Below are 19018 nucleotides of genomic sequence, written 5' to 3'. Positions count from 1 at the left end.
CCAGGACCCTGCAGCCCTCAGCTGCTTGGTGCAGAGCTGATTGTTTGCCCCAGATTAGTGATGTGAGCTGCATGTCCCTCCCAGGCAGATTAGTGCAGAATGCCCTGTTCTACACTGGGGAATTCCTACCAGCCTAATCCCCAGGGAGAGGATGGAGGTGTTTTTCTGAATATGGGAGAGTCAGAGGAATAACCAAAGGCCAGGGATTGTTTATTCTCTGGATTTATGTGCCCTCGTGTCTCCCTTTGCTTTGAGGTGTTTATTGTTAGAAGTGCCCACAGCAGAGTCTGGTTTCTGTTCCTGCAGCCCCTGGATGCCACCCCAGACCTTTTCCCTTGGTTTTGGCTGAAGAAACAGCAATACTGGGAACAAGAGATGATTCCTTTCGATGAGTCTTGCAAAATTAAACCAGAGATTCAATTTTGATGCTGGCTACTCCTTTTCATGTTGTCATTGTTCTTTTGTGATGGTCCTTTTATTCACTTGGAAATGCCAGAAGAAAAATGAATGGTTTTCTGATAGCCTCAGAAGAACGAGGAGCAATCAGCTCGTGATGTGGCAGGTTGAATTGTGGCAATAAATGCTTCCCATTGGTTATTTTTGTTAGAAAATTAGTGAAAAGAGAAGACTTATCCATCCCCCCTGATCCTGTAGGAGGTTTACAGAGGAGGTTTTTTCAGGTCACTGTTTCCTGGCACCAGCTGACAGACCAGGTGCCAACACAGTTCAGTCCTACAGCCATTACAATATTGCTGTGTGAGAGGTGACTTTGTGTCCTCAAGCTACTCAGAAATGCCACAAGTCCAATATTGAAGGACTAAAAAGAAGAAAAAGGGGACCTTGGTAAGAAAAATGGGGTGTATGGTGGCCAGACTGGTGTTTGTCATGGAAAAATGTTGCCTGGAGAGGTTTGGGTGATAGGGATGTGCCAAAGTAGAGGTAAATGGGTTCCTTGGGGGGTTTTCTCATGCTGTGCAAGGGTAGCAGAAGGGAGAAAATCCATTTACAATGCATATTTGTGTGTCATTGAGCTCTGTGTGTACAGCACAGGGGATGGAGGGCTGCTCTGGCCTCTGAGCTGCAGCTCCCCTGGCTTGCTCTGTGCTGCCCCACAGTGCCGGGGGACTGAAAGCAGCTACCTCAGCACAAACTTTTGGGAAGTCAGGATATGGAAAAGAAGGAGCTGGCAGAGCATGCTGAGCTGCTGGAGACCAAGGAGGAAGGGAAGGGGGAGGAGGCAACGTGCCCAGCCAGAGGAAGCTGATGCTGGGGGATGGTTCTCACTGCCAGGGAATGGGAGCTGCTCAGCACATGGAAAGAAGGAGCTCTGTAGCCAAGAGCAGGGGCACTGAGGGGTCCCCTCTATTCTACATCCATCATTTGTGTCATTTATTGTCACAATCATCACCTGCTCCAAGGTCTGCTATCAACCATGCTGGGGACAGCCAAGAGCTGGGATGGAACCTCCTGGTGTTCTGGTGGGTAACAAAGGGCTCTAGGAGGGGAGTGAAGCTCTGCTGAAGGTGCTTTGCCATTATTTCACTCATTGGCACACACAAAAGCACTTAAGGAATCTTATATCCTAACCCTTTTCCTAAAGGGAGCTGAAGATTTCAATCTGTCCTGAAAGAATTTAGCTGACAAGACAGTAGCCAGAGAAAATGATATCACCCCAAAAAGACTCTGCTTTTCATGTCATTGTGATGAGAAGAGCTGAAAACCACTTTAGGTGGTCCTTAGGAAATCAAGATTTGATGAGAGTCTCCAAATGATAGTAACACTTTGATAAAGGTAAAGCCATGAATAAAAGAGATAAGAGAGGGAAATAAATATAAATCAAGCACTCTAGGTTCATCCTAATTAGGCCACATCTGGGGAAGACTGGCAGAAAATGTGGGGAGTGGGCCAGAGTGAGGGAAGGAATGGGAATTCTCTATAAGGCTGAACACATGGATGTCACCCAGTGCAGTTTTAGTAATAATAAGAGTATAAATCTGATATTATATCAGCTGCCTGTGCACTTAGGGTCCAGAACAGGGTGTTATGTCTACAGCAGGGTTATTAAAGCACAGGTTGGGAGTTTCCTGATCCCAGATCTCCCTGTTTTATTGGCTATGCTATCACTACAAACATCCTTGTCTCCTTGTTCCTGGAAGAGTCCCCTGGAGGAGCAGTGCAGCCACCTGGCCAAAGCATGCTGTGGGGAGGGCAAGGGCAGCAGAGTCCCCTTAGCTTCCCTCATCCCATCCTGCAGCAGCATTCCTGAAAAACCAGCAGGACTGGGAGGCTGGAGTGCGAGAGCCCAGTGCCTCTGCATGGCCCTGCAGGGGTGGAAATGAAGGAAATCAAACCCAGGGCACTGAGAGTGCAGGACAGGAGTGGGGTCAGGGGGACAGGGACAGGGATAGGGATGGGCTGTGAGGGACAGGCATGGGGTGTGTGATAGGGGCAGGGATGGGGTATGTGTGACAGGGACAGGAATGGGGTGTGTGACAGGGACAGGAATGGGGTGTGTGGGACAGGGACAGGCATGGGGTGTGTGACAGGGACAGGAATGGGGTGTGAGGGACAGGGACAGGGATGGGGTGTGTGTGACAGGCACAGGGATGGGGTGTGAGGGACAGGCATGGGGTGTGTGTGACAGGGACAGGAATGGGGTGTGTGTGACAGGCACAGGGATGGGGTGTGAGGGACAGGCACAGGGATGGGGTGTGTGACAGGCACAGGGATGGGGTGTGTGTGACAGGGACAGGCATGGGGTGTGTGTGACAGGGACAGGCATGGGGTGTGTGACAGGGACAGGATGGGGTGTGTGGCAGCACACAGGGATGTTCAGGGATGTTCAGGGTTGTGAAGCAGAGCCCAGCTGCAGCAGTGCTGGTGTCCCCAGGGGGTGGCAGTGGCTGTGACTGGGCTCTGGGGTGGCCCCGTGGCGTGGGGCACTCAGCAGGGTCCCAGGGGGTTCCTGCTGTGGTTATGGTGGCACTGGGGGCTCAGCAGGGTCACCCCAGGTGTCACCTCACTGCTGGGGGGGCACAGACACCGGGGGCTCCTGCAGGGGCTGGGGGGAGCTGGGGGGGCTCCAGGGGCTCCTCAGGGCTGGTGAGCAGCACGGGGCCCTCCTGGCAGGACAGTGGGCAGGACAGTGTCCCCACAGGACAATGTGCCCACAGGACAGTGTCCCCACAGGACAGTGTCCCCACAGGGCAATGTGCCCACAGGACAGTGTGCCCACAGGACAGTGTGCCCACAGGACAGTGTCCCCACAGGACAGTGTGCCCACAGGACAGTGTCCTCACATGACAGTGTCCCCACAGGACAGTGTGCCCACAGGACAGTGTCCCCACCGGGTAATGTGCCCACAGGACAGTGTGCCCACAGGACAATGTGCCCACAGGAGGGGCAATGTGCCCACAGGCCAGTGTCCCCACAGGACAGTGTCCCCACAGGACAGTGGGCAGGCCAGTGTCCCCACAGGCCAGTGTCCCCACAGGAGCTGCAGGAGCCCTGCTTTGGCACCCCTGTCCCTCAGGGTTTGCTGCCCTGGTGCTGTGGCAGCACAGCCACACCTTTGTGGGGCACACAGGGGTGATCTGCAGCCAGGGACAGCTGTGCTGGGGTCACCCCACACTCACAGGGCCACCAAAGATCAGCAGCTGGGGACACAGCAGTCAGCTCATGAACAGCAAATAGTTGCTCCATAGTTTTAAGGGGCTGAAGGATCAATAGGGGTTTGGGACATGAGGTGGGATGGGGGAGGCTGCACCACACCTGGGCATGGCACAGTGACTGGGAAAGTTTAAGGGTGAGGGCAATTAGAAGATAAGGCTTGGATTACTGAAAATACCCAAATGCTTCACCCTTGGGCAGACTGTTATTGGTGCTTTGTATTTGTGAGAATTTGTAAGAGAATTTTATTTAGCAATGAACAAGACATTAAATGGAAATATTTTTATGCTGTTTATGTTGAAATAATTTTGTTTAAATGTAAACCTGAATTTAATTTTGATTAAATATTAGTTTCAGGAAGCTTCAATTTTTAATTTTTTTTTAATTTTGACTAGTAAACTGAGACATTTTTTATGTCCATTTTCCCCCCAAGCTGGTTTTGTTGAAAAAACTTCATCTACTCTGCCAATATTCATAATACTTGGGGGCTATTCATTCATGGTAGTAAGTTCTTATCTGTGAAATTACCAAGCAGTATTTCAACAGTTTACAAGGTAATGGAGAAGCTGGGTTTATTTCAGTCCCTCTCTCAGTGAACAGCGTGGCAGACCTGTGCTGAGGAGAGGGGGAAGAGCCACCACGTGGGATCTTTGCAGAGACAAAAGCTCCTCAGGGATGGTGCCTTTTGAATCCTGTTCCCAGTTTAAGCATAAGTGTTGAAAGGCAGCCATGTGTTCAGATATGTTATATGAATTGTTCTTAAGGCTAGTAATTTTTTCCATGGGTGAGGCTTCCCAGATTTCTTCTGAGCCATCTGTCGAGGAAAGAGAGCATTAGATCCTCAGACATTGTTTTCAAAGCTCACTAAAATATTATCTGTTTAACCCTTGTGTTGCTTAATTGGAGGGAAGGCTTTAAGTGAAGGTTGTTTGTTTCACTATTTTATTTTATTTTTTTTTTACAAATGGAGAAACAGAGAGGAAATGTTGGGCAGCTCTCTTTGTCTGGAGTGAGCTAATGCTGGCATGTGGCAGTTCTGGTCTTGGGACTGGAAATTCCTTTTGCATGTAGAGGTAATGTGCTGCTGTGATAATCCTAGATAAAATAAATTTTAGGTGACCATTCAAACCCCTTTATCCTTCCTTCCTCGAGCCAAGGAAGGCAGTGAACAGGAAGAATTTTTGCTCATTTGGTGAGGTTGGGGGTGACGTGCAGCTCCTGGGGCAGCTGTGACTGCAACAGCCAAATTTGTTTGCTGAAAACTCAACCTTATTTAGGTGCTGGGATGAATTCAGTTCTCAAAGCACAGCCTTGTCAGTGGATTTGTAAACTACATGAAATTATTTGTAACAATTCTGTGGTTTGTGTCTGAAATGAAATCCTTTTAATAAGTTCCCCTGAAGGAGTTTAAATGTAGCATTTCTTCATCAGGTTGGAAATAGCTGCTTGGAGGAAAGAGTGGGGTCCTGAAGACATTGGGGTATGCACAGCCAAAAATAAAATAATATAATATAATATAATATAATATAATATAATATAATATAATATAATATAATATAATATAATATAATATAATATAATATAATATAATATAATATAATATAATATAATATAATATAATATAATATAATATAATATAATATAATATAATATAATATAATATAATATGGCAGACAGGAAGTATATGCAGTGAACAGTGGGTAAAAATAGTTTGCCTAAGGTAGGGCTGGTCATTCCTCCAGCTGTGACCCTGCCAAGGAGCCCTGATTCCCTGGGATCCCTCAGGAAGCAGGAAGAACTCCCTGCAGCTCCTTCCTTTGCCATTATGGGCAGCCAGATTCCCAAAAGCTTTGTTCAAATGGCCCTGCTTTGTTCCTCTTTCCCAGGGGCACAGCATGGAAAGAGGAGCACACTCAGTCTCTGGCTGGGTCAGCCTCTCTTGCTCCTGCAGCTGGGAGATGCCTGGGCAGTCTGGTTAATGTCTGCACAGCCTGGGGGCAACGTCATGGGAGGATGGCAAGGGAGTTTATTCCCCTGGTGCCATAAATAAGGGCAGGGTGCTGGGCTGTGGCAGTTTGGATCCAATAAAACCTGAGTTATAGCTGTCCACTGGTCCCTCACAAAAACTATTTCTGCAGGGAAAGAGCAGGCACTTCATTCTCAGGTCAGGAAAGAAATGCAGCTTGCAGGAGGCAGTAGGTGTAGGGATTTTACAGCCCCTGGGACATGGATGGGGGAATCTGGGATTGTTCCTGCTCCCAACAGGGCCCCTTTGCCTGGGCTGAGCAGTGAATTGGGATTTACCAGCAGCAGCATGAGGGGGATCTCCGGAAAAGCCTCACACTGCAGCTCCAGCCCAGTTTGTGAGCCCTTGTGCTGGTCCTCAGGAGGGCGAGGGAACAGAAGGTAAATCCTTGACTTGTGCACAGCCTGCCAGCTCCCAGGGCTGTGGGGAGCAGGGAGAGGAATAACCACGGATGTGAAACACCATCCCCACCTCCAGGGACCGCTCCCACAGCCACAGGGGCACTGGGAGGGCTGGGATCCCTTTCTGGACAGGCTGGGATCCCTTTCTGGACAGGCTGGAGTCCCTTTATGGAAGGGCTGGGATCCCTTTAAGGACAGGCTGGGATCCCTTTATGGAAGGGCTGGGATCCCTTTCTGGACAGGCTGGGATCCCTTTCTGGACAGGCTGGGATCCCTTTATGGACAGGCTGGGATCCCTTTAAGGACAGGCTGGGATCCCTTTCTGGACAGGCTAGGATCCCTTTATGGACAGGCTGGGATCCCTTTATGGACAGACTGGGATCCCTTTATGGACAGGCTGGGATCCCTTTATGGACAGACTGGAATCCCTTTCTGGACAGACTGGGATCCTGTTATGGACAGGCTGGGATCCCTTTATGGAAGGGCTGGGATCCCTTTATGGACAGGCTGGGATCCCTTTCAGGAGGGCTGGGCTCCCTCTCTGGACAGGCTGGGTTCTCTTCCAGGAGGGCTGGGCTCCCTCTCTGGAATAGCTGGGATCCCTTTCTGGAGGGCTGGGCTCCTTTTTAGGAGGGCCAGCAGCATTTTTCTGGCTGTGCTACAGGAGCAGCGTGCTGTGGGTGTCCTTGGCTGTCACCAGCCATTGCAGAGCGCTGTAAATCATCCCTATTTTACTTTATGAATTGTAAAAACTATCATACATTTCACAGGTATCTCAGGACAAGATAGTAAATTTCAAGGCTTTTTCCCATGAATTTATGGCCAAGCCTCAGAAATAGCTGGAAAAAACCCAGCTGTAGATCTGAGGAGCAATAGATTGTCCTCAGTTTGGGCACACCACTCCCTCCGACATCAAGGGCAATAGGTGGCCCATGGGGCAATTATTTAGTGCAAAATGAAGGAAAAGATGAATCCAAGTGTACACAAAGAGGCTGAATGTTGTAAGGGCCACGAATAAAATTATTTTCCATTGGCATTTTGTTCTTGGCTCGCTGTTTCCAGGAAGAGAGCAAATCACAGCTCCCATCTTCTCTCCTGGATAAACCATCTCTTGTTTCAGTGGTGGTTTCTTTGATGTATTTCAGAACACTGGTGCATCACTGTCCACTTGCAAGGAGAATTTCTTGTTTGGTACATGCAAAGGAGAAATTTCCAATGAAAACTTTGTGTGTTAAAAGGATTTCTTAACCTGTTAAGGATAAGTAAATAAATCATTATCTTGCTCAAAACACCTGCCAAATTCTTCTGGAGAGATTTTTTGTGTGCATCAAAAGAGCAAATCATGTCAGTGTGGATAAGCTGAACTCTTCAGGTGGTGCCCAAGTTCATTCAGATATTTCCCACATCCCTGAGGGGGAAATTTGGCCACAAGGACGGAAAGAAGCAGCAAGTGAGATGTTACACTGTGAGCATGCCAGAGCACTGGAAATCTGTTCCTTGCCTTCCATTCACGTTCAGATCCTACATAATTGATACAATTCCTGGCTAGAGTTCTGTGGAACTGTTATTTCTGTATAGGGCCAGATGCACTGTTAACTGCTCATTGACATTAACACGTTCTCATCCCTGAAGTATAAATGAACCCTGTTTTTAGCCCTCTTTACATGATCTCTTTCAATCTCCTGTTCTTAGGTTTATCAAATTAAAATGCTTTTCTAGGAATTATCTAGTCTTTCTGAGAGGTTGGGCAAATAGAAATATCTGCAAAGACTACATAAAATTTTGCATTCTACCTTGTAATAGAGAGGGGAGCAGAAGGATCAAGGAAAGCAAATGTTAGCCTTATTTCTTGTGGCAACACAAATCATTTTGGTATTTATTTTTTTTCAACCTTTTGTCTCTTATAGGAGCCATGAGCTTTACATTTCATGCACAGTCATGGAATGTAATAGGATGATTTTTATGCAAGGACACAGTGTTGCCAGCTGAAAGTAGTTAGCAGTTTGTATTACAAATATATTTCCTAATTTTCTTTTCTGAAGTTATAAAGTATTATGTGATGACATTGAATTAAAATGTCTGTGTTTTACGAGTAGTCACTTACAAAAAAGGGGAAGTTTTGTTATGTGGTTCTCAGGAGCAATCCAGATAGTCTGTGCATATAAAGGACAAAGATCCCTAAACTGCTTCTGAGGTTTTAAAAACACCACTGCACAAAATTCCTGAATTTGGAGAGCTGCTTCAATATGAAAATGCCATTTAAGAAAAATATACATATCCATAAATGTATAGCTTTAAAAGTCTATTGTATGGGCACTACCTTCTGCTTATTAGATAACTGTATTCAGCAGGAGAAGGCTGTAAGTCAACAAGTCAGTTAAAAATAAAACTAAGGATAGTTTTTGCTAAGAATAGGAGAATTTTCAGACTTTTTTAGATGGCTTTTCTTCAGGTTGCATTTCATCGACCTGGCCAGTAGGTTTATTCAGCAATGGTCACTCTAATGGCTTTAATTTTATGATCTTTTTGTAAGCTTGTCTTTACTTGCACCTACAGACAAAAAAGGCAGCACAGTGAGAGGTGGGCAGCTCGTTCCTTGTGAATGGAGGCTCTGTTCAAAGCTACAGCTCAATTAAGGAGGATTAATCTGTGAAAACAATGAGATCAGCAGATGTTCATGGAGAACCCAGAACCACTTTGTCTGCCGAGGCTTCTGAAACCATGCTGTGCATTTCCAAAATGTGAAGGGGGGTGGTGAGAAGGGAAGGAAGGATTCAGTAAAAAATACTTTCTTTTCCTTTAAAGTCCCCAAGCACTAACATAATTATAAAAGGGAACAATGAGATTCTTACTATTCAGTGGCAACACAGAAGGAAAAATGCAGAAGAGAACAACAGCTGAGACAGTCTTTAATCAGGGTCCCTTACAAAGTCCCAGAAAAAGACACAAGAGGTCTGATGAGACACAGCTGCACTAATCCTTGCATTAAAAAAACAACCCCAACACTCAGGAAAAAGGGGATATGTTAATGAGAAATTGATAATGCAAGACACAGTTGGCTGGAGAAGATTAATGCATTGAAGCAGCCACCACAACAAAGGGCCCAGCAAGGAACCTGCAGCCACATCCTGCCACGGGGTCCCACATGGCATCAGCCGAGCCCTCAGTCCCAGCAGGAACTGGGGTCTGGGCACAGGGACCTGCCTGGGGCTGGCCTGGCTGCAGGGACAGCAGGACTTCTGCTCCTGGGATGGAGCTGTGTGTCTGGGACATATCTTCCTGGAAAATCCAGTGTGCAGCAGGAAAGCACTTCTGATAGAAAAGGAACCCAAACTATTAAGTTCTTCTGAAACATTTTGACTGGAGCAACCCAAGAGAATTCCTTTTCTGGTGAATGCTCAACCAGCTTTACCTTGGACATGCTGCTTTGAGTCATATGTAACCCCACCAAGCAACTGCAATATTGAAGAAGAAAATCCACATTCCTCCTCACACAGAAGTCTTATGGGTTGTTTTAGAGGTTTTTTTTTTCCTTCCTGGTGCTGAGCAATGCAGAGAGGCCTATGGCACATCCCATCAGACACAAGCTGAACTGTCCTGCCATTCTGTCACTCTAGGCTGGCCTGGATGGGGACCCAGCTGAGAGCGTGGGGCACCCCCAGGTTCTGTCCCCTGTGCTCCCCAGGGCTGGCCCCAAACCCAGGCCCTGCCAGGGGCTCTGCCTGGGCAAGAGCTGAGGGGCTGCCCCAGGAGGAGGAGGGCTTCTGGTCTGAGGGGATGGATGGAGGATGGATGGATGGATGGATGGATGGATGGATGGATGGATGGATGGATGGACGGATGGATGGATGGATGATGGATGGATGATGGATGGATGGATGGATGGACGAATGGACGGACGGATGGATGGATGGATGGATGGACGGACGGATGGATGGATGGATGGATGGATGGATGGATGGATGGATGGATGATGGATGGATGATGGATGGATGGATGGATGGATGGATGGATGGATGGATGGATGATGGATGATGGATGGATGGATGGATGGATGGATGGATGGATGGATGGATGGATGGATGGATGATGGATGGATGGATGGATGGATGGATGGATGGATGGATGGATGGATGGATGATGGATGGATGGATGGATGGATGGATGGATGGATGGATGGATGGATGGCACTCTTGTGTTTCCTCACAGGGAGCACTAGGACCTTGTGCTCCCCTTTCTCCTCTTCATCCAACTCCTGCTTCAAGAGACCTGGGAGCAGGCTGGGACCCCTCTGCAAACCTGGTCAAGCCTGGAGCCCAGCCAAAGCAAGTCAGACTTGGACTTTTTTAAGTGATATAGCAACCCAAGCTGCAAAACTGCTTTTTTCAGCATGGCTGACTTTGCCTTGTTTTTGCTCTGATTTACAGTTTAATTTGCCTTTGACACCTTCCTTTTCCAGCAGCACATTTTTGTTCATGAACAGCCACTAGCTTCTGGCACCATTCCGTTGGATCCATGAATTAGTGTTTCCTCTGTTGTTTCATCATTTGCAGGACACAAATCACAGGCAATTGCAAAGAGTTGGATCCTCTTTTAAGGAAAACTCAGTCACTGAGTTCCTATCTATCTAGATTTCTAAATAAAACTGAATTCTGAAATTCCCATATGCTTCATGGGATGTTTTCCGTGTTCACCTAGAAATAGTTTAATGGAGAAAAGAGGGAGTCTGGGGCACTGGGATTGCTGCAACCACAACTGACCTAAGGCTTCTTGACAAATATCAGGTGGTGACATTTGTTCCAAGCACACAGCAAGGAAAATGTGTTATTGGCACTGGGTGCATTTTCAGTACTCTTCACATTTCCAGAACAGTTAGAAACTGTCTGGAGAATTTCTGGCAAACTTTCCTTGAAAACTACCCACGTGAAGCAGCACTTTCCTAATTGGCCACAATAACCCCCCCCATTAACTTCTCAGTGATACACATAAGGAGTAATTCCAGAGTATCTTGAAACCAGACTGGCAGGATTTGTCTGGCGTGCATTAACCCTTCCTCACAATCTTTTAAAATTTACTGTCTAACCAGGAAATATTTAGAATTCTTTGTACTTCTTCCAAATCAGTGATTGTAAATATAAAGTTGTTTGTGTTGCTCTCCTAAGCAATGAATCTATTTTGCAAAACATGCTTTTAAATTCACATTGGCCTGGACATCAGGATGTTTAATTATGTTGTCTTTTGAGTGTTTCAATTTGTCTTAAAAAAAAGTTTTAAGTATTGTCATTCTAAGTATTTAGAGCTCTTGTGGCAATAAATTCCATTCATGCTGCTGTCAATTACCAGTCTCCAGCATTAAGAATTAATTTCAACTCAGCTTGTTTCTAACCTAGTGAAAGTAATTTCCAAACTTCAGTGAGGGAGAGCGTTGCTTCTGCCAAAACTGTCTTTGCTATCTCTGGTGTATTTATGGCTGTAGACATGCATTGAAATCACAGTCATCCCTGAAAAGTTGACCACCCCAAGAAATGCTTTTACAAGATTTTTTTTTGGAACACACTCAAGGCATTGATTCGGGTGGATTTTCTTAATTCCGTGCTTTTGTCTCTTCCTGCTCTGTGCTGTTTGTCTTTCTGCACTGGCTCACTTGTGCCTGTTGGAAAACAACAGAAGAACCAGGATATTCCTGGAGCATCGTCTGAAGCTGGTTTGCATTACTGCATGTGTGAAAATCTGGTTTTGGTTGAAGTGGCACTGGATGGCTGCTCTGACTCCATCGTTGTCACAGCAGGGACCTCTGGAGTGCTCTGGTCCAGCCTCCTGCTTGAAGGGGCCCTGTCACAGCCACTCCATGAGGTCAAGCACAGCTTCAACCAGCCTGCAGCTCTCAAACAGCCATCCATGAATATCCAGCCTCTGAGCAACCTGTTCCAGTGCTCTTCATCCACATCCTTCAGGAGGGATGATCTGCTGTTCCTTACAAACATCATTTCCAGAACAAGACGCTTGCTCAGGCCAACATTCAAGACTTCTAAGAAAAACCTAGGGAATTTCAGAATTTCAGAAAGCAAAGTACTTTGTTAGGTCTAAACTTCCTTCCTCAGAAGCTGAAGGTGTCATTCCTGAAGTCCTGACTATGAGCAGAGCACTGGAATTTTAGAAGTCTGAGCATGAATATTTGATCACCAAATGTTATGCGTGAGCAGGTGTTTGTGGGGACACACACTCACTGCTTACGTTGGTGTGCTGAGGCTGGTTTGCAACATTTAGAGTTTGATCAGAAACATATTACCAGGCTTGTATTTATATTGAGCTTTAATAAACAGAAATTATTGGAAACTATGGGAATTCTTTCAGGGAGATAAATACACAAAGGAGTTTCTTTCTGTGCACTGATTAATCTTTTGTAATGACAGGAACGCTCAGGGTCAGCCTGCTGGTGTAAGGTGTAGAAACACAAATTTGTTGATTCCCAGTAGTAACCTTAGTACAAGGAGTTCAGGAGAACAGAAGAGCTGGATTTGTGGTGTGACAGCCATGCTTCCAACAAACCCAGCCAGGCCTAAAGGAAAAGCCCTTCATTCCGTTAATGAACACAGCTTTGTCTAATGGAGCCATGGTGGACAGCAGTGGTGTTTAAAAAGCAATCAGATCAACTAATGCTTTCATTAGAATAATGGTAAGTGCATCAAAGGGCCACAGTGCTCAGCAAAACACCTCCTGCAGTGCATAAACACCACCACCACAGAAGATGTTTATTGCTTTAGACACACTCCCTTTGATGTATTTATCAGTTAAATGTATTAGTTCTGCTCAGCAGCTGTGTGCAGAAATAGCACTGAGGAAGACCACATTCCATGTGTGCTATACATAGCACCAGAGCCTCTGAGCACCAGGATCAATACACAGAATCCACTCAAAAGAGCTGAGCACATTTAGAGTCAACGGTGTGGATGTTGGCAACTCGTGGCAGTGCTGAAACTCCAGCTGCCTTCATGGGACATTTTTGTCTCAGCTAAAAGGAGCATAAATTCCAACATCTCATTATGCAAAGAAGTTTTTTCTTGGAGGAAGTATTGCCTATCATTAGGATGGAATTCATTAGGTCATGTCCTTAGATGGGAGAATGCTAAGGCACCCTTTGTGCGTGTTGTTGCGTATGTATTTATTTTTCCTAAAAGTTACTATTTCTTCTCCCTGGGTTTTGATCCTGTGATTTAGATAATTACATGGTGAATTATTGTGCATTAGGTTCAGCTGAAATCAGTTCTGTTGGAGGCTGTTAGTACATAGTGTTCATTTGTCTGCATCCATTACTGCAGATGTTGATGTCTGAATTTATTTCAGCTACTGAGAGAAAAGAACATTTCTTCCTGAAAAGAGCCATTCATAAAATTTTATTTTTAAAAATAATTTCAATATAATTCCAGCCCACAGTCCATCTAACTTGAAACTCTCCTGTTCTGTGGCTGATGCTGCTGCCTTTTCCTGGTGCTGTGCAATTTAGATGTGGAGCATGGGAGGCCAACAGCTGGACTATCACCATGCCTGACACCCTGTACTGGGGTTTTGCATCTCTTTTGGGCTTTTTTTCCTTTGATTGCAGAGCTAGGGAGAAAAGAGAGTGGTAATTATGTGTGTGTGTGTCATTTTGTGTTAATTCATGTAAGACAAGCAGATAGATCCAAACACCTTCGTTTAGGTTAAGTTTTGTTAGTATGGGAAAATAACAGAAGTTAAGGTTTTGTTGCATGTTATGAGTAGATTGAACAAATGCATTATGAAAGTACTTAATTAATAATTTCATTTGTTTTCTTGCAAACTAAAATGCATATTTTGGTTTGTTGGATATTTCACCCAACACTTGAATATGCAGGAGTCCATGGATGCTGGAACTTGGTTTTCCAGAGCAACCAAACACAAATTTTCAGTGGAATACAACAATTAACTCATCTGCAGCAGTGGGATTGTTGTGGTGATGTTGTGAGGGTCCCCAGGATGAGGTGAGAGATGAGAATCTGACTCCAAGTTCTCAGAAGGCTGATTTATTATTTTATGGTATTATATTAAAAGAAAATGATACACTAAAATTATACTAAAAGGAATAGAGAAAAGGCTTAGAAAAGAATGACAATAAAAACCCATGACTGATCAGAGTCCTGACCCAGCTGGACTGGGATTGGTCATTAAATTAAAACAATTCACATGCTGGGTAAACAATTCTCCAAATCACATTCCAAAGCAGCAAAACATGGAGAAGCTGAGGCTTCTCATCTTGCCAGGAGAAGAAATCCTGGTGAAGGGATTTTTCAGAAAAGATCACGGTGACAGAGATTTCTCCATGTGCTCCCCCTCATTGAAACAAACACCAGAGCTGGACCTTGCTGCTGTGGATCCCCAGGAACACAAAATCAGCAGTGACTTCCAGCTCTTTGTGCCTTTGTGCCAGGAGGGAGGGGATGTCTGGAGCATCTCTGATCTCTGGCTGTTGAACAGTTTGCTCAGGAAGACACCTCAGAGCTGCTGGTGTTGTTGTGACAGCAGTTAATGAGAAAGGAGCCATTTTGCATCACTGACAAGTATTTGTAGGTACTGAAACGTTGCCTCCTGTGAAGGGCATTCCTTGTGCCAGGGTTCATGGATGTGGGGAGCTGGACCCTGCATCCTGTCATTCCTGCCATGCAGAGCTCATCACTTCAGCCAAGCCAACAAATGCTCACCCAGGAATGAAATATATGGGATACAAGTCACAGATTGCACAAGATGGGAGAAATTCCTTCATCATGCCCTTTCCAAATAGATTTTTTTTTTCTGTTTGAACTTTTAGTTTAATTTTTAAATGTGTTAATCTCTAAGTAATTACCAGTTAATACTGATAATTGATTGTGGCTCTTAAAATATCATATTGTTGATCTTTTATTTATAACTAATCAGAGACTTAATTATTTATTGGTTACATTTCATGTCACATTTAATAGGGTGATATCTGAGCATAGGAGACTTCCCTTAATTACACAGGAAATCTTCTTTACAGGCAAGTAGCTTGATCAGTTCATTTCTTGTAAGCTATTACTCTTGTCATACACTAAACAAAAAGAATCCAGAAGAGAAATTGTCTTCTGAAATCTCTGTGATTTTTATAAGGTCAGGAAAATGGATCTCTCAGTTATTTGCCTGTCATTTTCCTAAGCCAACAAGTGTGATTGTTTGTATACAAATATTCCCTATTTGCACATTGATTTGGGCTTCCTTAATGCCAATACACACAATGTTACATGCATATCAACTGCTAATTTCCATCATGTCTGTCACAAAGAAATCTGGGTTTATATAAAGACATCCTCATTATTGTTGCTGCTCAGTAGGGCTGATTTTAGTATCTAAAAAAACAAAAAAAAACTTCACTTCCAAAGCAAATTGGAAGTTGTGCAGCTGAAAACACAGACTTTGAAAAACTGGAAAACTCAGGAGGTAAATACAAATTTCCAGAGTTTACTTGGACATCAGGAAAAAAACAAAACAAAACAAAACAAAACAAAACCCAAAAACAAAATAACAAATTGAAACTTTGGATTCCTCAAGAAATCCAGTGTTTTTCTTTGAACTGAGGAACTCATGGGTTGTTTTGCTGGGGTTTTTTTCTCTTTCTGGCTTCATTCCACAGGACACCTGCATTTCTGCATTGCTCCCAAACTGCTGTCACACATTTTTTAGATGCCTGACTGCATTGGATGTGTTCTGTATGCTACTGTAAGTGTGGCTGGATTTCATCTGCCAGGAGAGAAGCCTGGTTTGCTTTTTCCTGCTTTTCCAGGTGCCTTGTCTCGTGTCCTTCAGTACAGAGCTCTAAAGTGCAACCCTGGGTAGACACCAGGCTCCCTCTCCAGAGCCAGGGGATGGGTTCAACATTTGATGAGTTAAAGAGACATTTCCAGAGGTAAAAGCCAGGTGTAAAAAGGGGAGGTTTTCACAGGAGACAGTGCTCTGCTCCTCCAGATTGAAGATGGCATTGGGATGTTCTCCTGCTGTGAGGAGCACAGGGCTCCTGGCCATGGGCACCGCGGTGGGCACCAGGGCAGTGGCCATGGAGAGAACTGTGGGGTCACTGCAGTCCTGAAAGGGGGAATTTCCTCCTGACACAGCACAGGGATGGATCCCCAGAATGTCAGAGGGTGGAAATGCTGCAGGAGCCAGCAGAGAGCTCCCAGAGCTGGGACAGGAGCCTGGCCAAGGGTTTGTGGTGACCCCAGAGAGGCCTCAGGGAGCAGGCACAGCTCTGAGACAGGGCCAGGGCAGGGGATCTGCTGGGACAGGCAATTTCTGACACTGCCTGGGGGCTTACAGGGGCAGGGGGAAAATCAAAACTTGGACTACATTAGAAAACAGATCTAAATGGAGGTTTTTACCTGAAAAGCTTGATGTTGGAGGGTCAGGACCTGTGCATATCTCCCAGTTACCTGGAAAAAGCAGCCTGTTACCTTGTTATAATTGGAAAGTGGCCCTAGCTTTGAATTCACATCACTCCTGGAAGTAAGATCTGATCCAGATTAGTATCAGAGTGTGCTAAAGCTGCCTAAGAGCTCAAATCTCATTTAGAGATTGCCTTCATGTTCTCCCAAAAATGTCATATCACTCAATTGTTATGTTTTTTTCCCAGGTGCTGGAGACTATAAAATGCACTAGATGTCTTTTCAGTAATGTGAAAAGTGATTTTTTTCCCCCCTCAAGATTATACTGCAAAGGGAAAACACTGGAGTTGAAAAGAATTTTTAGTAGCAGTACATGAGTCTGCCACAAATAGGACGAAGGAAAATAAAACAAAATGGATTTATAAACCATAAAAGCACTGTCAGGTTTTTAAAATGCTGCTGGGTTTAAAGCTGTACATGGCTTTTTTTTCGTTCTTCTTGGTCCTGGTGCTCTGGGTTCCTGACAGCTTCCCAATAAACAGGGAGAGCTGGTGATGTGCCCCACACCCCTGTGCTGCTCCTGGGGGATAAACTGGAGTGACTGCCCAGGTTTGTGTGCAGGAACTGGGCTTGCCCTGGCTGTAAAATAGAGCAGCAATGCCCAGCCCTAGCTGAGGATGTGGAAGGTGCTCTCATTGCATGGACAATATGGAAAAAGCTGCATTTCCAAATGCTTTTCCTGGGGGCAGCTTTGCTGAGCTTCCCAGCCCTGGAGGGTGTAAGGGGTGAACAAGCCCAGGACCTGAGCTGCAAATGCCTGTTGTTGCTAATAATAATAATGGTATAGTAGTAATAATAATAATAATAATAATAATAATAATAATAGTAGTAGTAGTAGTAGTAGTAGTAGTAGTAGTAGTAGTAATAATAACAATAATAATAGTAGTAGTAGTAGTAGTAGTAAAGCAGGTGGGAGGTTGATAAGAACAAAAAAGCTGGAGCAGGACAGATCAGTCACTGCCACTGAATTACAGGTTGCGTGGGTTCAGTTCTGGTTTCAGGGTTGAAACTTTGGGACACTCATCTGCTGGTGGTGTGGCAGCCTCTGTGGCACGGTGGGAGATGCAGCACTGACCCTGGACGTGCCACATCCCCCTGGGTGTCACAGCCCCTGGCCAGCCCTTGGCCCAGCTGTGTCCTCTGGCCAATCCACCCTGGGAGCAGCCCATGGAGATGTTTGAAGGCTTCTAGACCAGCTGGATTTGGGTCCTCTCTCAAGTAGAGCTCTGCCTGTGTCCCTCCCTGGCCAGCCCTGCAGCTGCCCCAGCGGGGACAGGCTCAGCCCTGCCGGGTGTCCCTGCCCTCCCAGCCAGGCCCCTCGGGCTTTGCTCATCCCTTGCTGGGGGTAACAGCCCTCAGGGAGAGGGGCTCCTCTGGTGTTACCCTGACAGAGGCAGAGCTCTCTGCAGAAGCTGCTGCAGAGGTTTTGCTCCCCTTCCCTTCAGCCAGCGCTGTCTTCTCCGTGTTCTGCAGTGTGACCTCTGCTGTCCCTGCTCAGCTCCCACTGCTGCTGACCCGTCAGGCTCTCAGCACCACGTGGAAAGTAAGAACAGTCCTGAATCACAACATTTCCACCTTCCAGTTCCCCAAGGCTGCTGCGAGCCACACTGCTCGTTGCCTCGGCTGTGTGCAAGTGGGAGAATTCAGACTGCTAATCAAAGGCAATCGTTAAGGACAATGATGGATTAAAACTGGCTAATAAATAACATTATGTTGTCCTCTTTAGCAGAGCAACCAAGCCATCACACTCATCTTTGGAGGCTGGAGGGGGCAGCACCATTCATTGGAAGTGCACTTTTAGTGGGGATTCTTATGTTTTCTTGGGTTTGTTGTTGGTTTTTTTGTTGTTGTTTTTTGTTCTTTTCTTTTTCTGTTTGTTTGTTTTTCTTTTTGGTTGATTTTTTTAAGGTTGTTTTGGCTGGGTTTTCTTATCATTCTGAACAGAAACCCGTGTGATTTTAAACCAGCTTTAATAAGAGTTACTCCACGGAGCCGATGCACTGGTTGCAGTGAGTGAAATATTTCTGAGCTTATAAAACGTCCTTTCTCCTGGAAACCCCTCTTGCTGCTTCCCAGCTTCACAGCAAGGGCTGTGTCAAACCTGCTTCTGCTCAATGTGTGCTTCTCCATTTGCCTTTAGAAGTTATCTGGAGCTCAGCCCTTCTGGGCTGGTGTTTTATGAGTGCTGAGGTGCCCCAGGTGTGTGTCCTTGCTGGGCTGTGGGCATTGCTGGCCCCAGCTGAGCTGCCCATGAGCACCCCTCATTGGCTTCACACACAGCCACAGATCATTTTTTTCTCCCTGCTCTGGCTGGAGATTTAGCTTTAGCTTAAAGGGAGCAGAGCTGATGTTAATGAGAATACATTGTCTTGATTTGCATATTAGATGAGATAAATATTGAGTTAATTTGTACCTAAGATGGTTTTTATTGCAGTCTACATGTTCCACCGTTCTAT

This window comes from Molothrus ater, chromosome 12, assembly GCF_012460135.2.
Source record: "Molothrus ater isolate BHLD 08-10-18 breed brown headed cowbird chromosome 12, BPBGC_Mater_1.1, whole genome shotgun sequence".
In the NCBI taxonomy this organism is placed as follows: Eukaryota; Metazoa; Chordata; class Aves; order Passeriformes; family Icteridae; genus Molothrus; species Molothrus ater.
This window is presented reverse-complemented; position numbering follows the sequence as displayed.